The following is a 3,047-nucleotide window of genomic DNA, read 5'->3' as shown; positions in this document are numbered from 1 at the left end:
AGACGCGATCGCAAGATATCACGTCAACGAGAGTTGTAAGTTCTCGTTACGATTGAACAATCGACGCCACGAACTGATCGATTCCCTTATTTCGATTATGATAATAAGGGTAGTTCAATGAAATCTCACAGAATCAACACAACTAAATTAATGTTTATTGCACAACTTATTAACTAGAAAATCTAAATGGAATAACAAAAGGAAATGTGACAATGTAATGCGCGATACAAAATATGTGTAGACTGTTTGGCTTCTCGAAACGTTCTGATGCTTTCTGGAAGGCGACCCCCACTACCTTCGGATCACGCCACCGTCTTTTACGCCAGATCAAATAACGGCCACGAATCGACGTTTCTGGAGGTCGCTCTGCTTAATGAACCATGCGCTTGCCACTACAATGTTTATTTTGCCGGGCAGCCGCGACGATCCGTCTGTGACATTATAGTGCCGCGACCGACAGTGAAGAATATGATCTATGGCAAGCCGCATGGCGTAACACAACGAAAAGGAACGTTTTATGAACGTTGCTCAAACCGCTCGCAGGAAGATACCTCTGTTTTAGATTTCCTCTTAGATCAACGCAAGACGATGACTTATAATTCTTATAAATATCGATAAAACATCTTTCTTCACGCGTCTATTACGAAATCTATCCACCACTGCGATAAAATATAATTAATATTTATCAACGAATTTCGAGAATTAAAACGACGAATAATTCGAATAGCTTTTCGCGTTCACGAAATCTTTCACGTTCGATTTCTATTGGCGAATTTTCAAGGAGGAACCCTTTACTGGAATACGCGCGAAATCGTAAGAAACGTAAGAAAGATCGTAAGAGCGATCTTGCATCTCGCGCATATAACATGTAATTCTCTTCTTTTTTTTCTTTTTCAAGGGTATCGGGTTTCTGAAGCAAATATCTTTGACGGTTAAGTCCCTGCGTCTCCGTGTTTCGCGAGTAGATTTCATTACTCAGCGAATTTTCCTGAAGCTATCAATGGGGCTATTTTGTTTCGGGAATCAGAAAAACTACCGTGTTCTTTCGTGACAATTGATTTAATTAACTGCGGCTCGAGGAAGATAAAAACGGAAAATATCGCGCTCATTTACTTTCGGTGTCGAAGGTCGCACGAATAGAAAATTTGTAATCCTCGATTGACATAATCGACACTATCCGATCATAATTTTTTTATCTCTCAGGTAAACATAGAAGGTCAAAAAATTAGAACTCCGGCGATATCGAAGTTTGGAAATTTGGAACTTGGACGATTTGAAAATATTTCAAAATTAGGATATTTAGAACTTCGAGCGCATCGAAACTGGAATATTTGGAAATTCGGAAATTTAGAAGTTCGACAATTTGAAAATTTGAAAGTTATTATTAGAAAGTTAAAATTGAGTGTTAAAAAATTTGAAAATGTCGATGCGATTAACCTCGATATTTTTCTATATATCTGTTGATTTTTTCGTTCATAATGTAACAAACCGAAGAACCGTAGAATTTTAATTTGAAAAAGATATCAAAAAACATTTACCATGTGAAGAAACATAGTGAAACAAAGTATGGTTCACTGAACGGTTGATTCGCTTTTACTCGAGTGCTATGCGAGAAAATGATGGATAAAAAAGAGAATTGCGTAAAACACAGAGAATTGTACAAGTCGAAGATAAGTAAATGATGTGATGTTGGAACAATAAAATTGCCGATTGAATGATCATTGCGAGTACCGTGTGAATTACGATGAAACCAACTTTATCATGATTCACACACGGTATACGATATACTTTTCAATTAATCCTATTAAATTTAATCACGCAAGACAAGCTGTTAATCAATTCACGTGTCAAGTATCATCGAGAACTAAAGTTTGTCTCTGTTTCTTTGTTTCTAAAGTCCTTTAAATTTAAATTCGTTAAGTCGTTAGTATATTTCCATATAGCTTTTACCCCATCAAATTCATTTTTTCTTAAATAGTAACATTTATTTTGTAAAATCTGTAAAACTAAAGCTACATATTACTCATTTTCCAACGTTTCTTTTCTACCATCGATTAATTAATGGTAAATCAATTTATATCAAATTTGTTAAATCAATTTCTATAACAATTAGTAATTAATATTAAAAGTCGAATAAATTAACGAGCCCCATTAGATAAATTCGTTCATTTCGTCGATAATGGAACGATTATTTCAAATTGTTTCATCGTTCGACTTTGAAACCACTCAAGGAACTATCAGTTACACGATATCTGACTAACGCTTCGACGGATGGATAATCAACGTTTGATTCACATGATCATTGTTTTTCCAGTTCACCGAATTCCAGTTAGCCGAATTCAATACCACGGTAAACCTACGATACTAAAAATTACGTAATAATTTCTATTTTATAATCATTCTTTCCTACCTGAAAGAAATCGATCTTTCGTATATCATAAATCCCAATGTACGCAGCAAAGCAACTTAGAATTATACCTTATTCTCTTTCTTGCTTAACAATTCATACTCAATTAATATTCCTGATCAATTAACCAGCCTAGCTGTCTGCTTATTATTGTATCTCTTCCAATCTGTATTATACTATACAAACAACACTATAAATTACCATACGTAACATGGTGAAACACAGGAAATTCACAAATTCTCACTCCAAATACTCCGCAACTTCACCTCGTAATATCACTCAAATTTCCATGAGTCATCAACAGGCGAATTAAGTTAGTTAACCAAACACAGTTTGAGGAAACATATCAAACCATGCAACAACGTCGCAACGTTCTCGGAAGGTACACTCACCTGCGCGTCACTAGTTTATGTTTCTCGCTTTCCGGTCGCGTATACGTGTCGCGACAAAGCGACGAGAGAGAAAGAAGATTGCGATGGCAGTGAGAAGAGCGAGAAGGGAAAAAAGCGTGCAAACGAGTCACGAGAAAACCCAACGGTCGCGGTGCAACAGGAGAAGCGGCTCTTTGGAATCGTAAAATCCCCGCAGTTCTCCAGTGACGTCTTCGACTTCGGCGTTGCTGTCGACAGGACGATCCACG

The sequence above is a fragment of the Bombus vosnesenskii genome, unplaced genomic scaffold, assembly GCF_011952255.1.
Source record: "Bombus vosnesenskii isolate JDL3184/JDL3185 unplaced genomic scaffold, Bvos_JDL3184-5_v1.1 scf7180000015704, whole genome shotgun sequence".
NCBI lineage: Eukaryota > Metazoa > Arthropoda > Insecta > Hymenoptera > Apidae > Bombus > Bombus vosnesenskii.
This window is presented reverse-complemented; position numbering follows the sequence as displayed.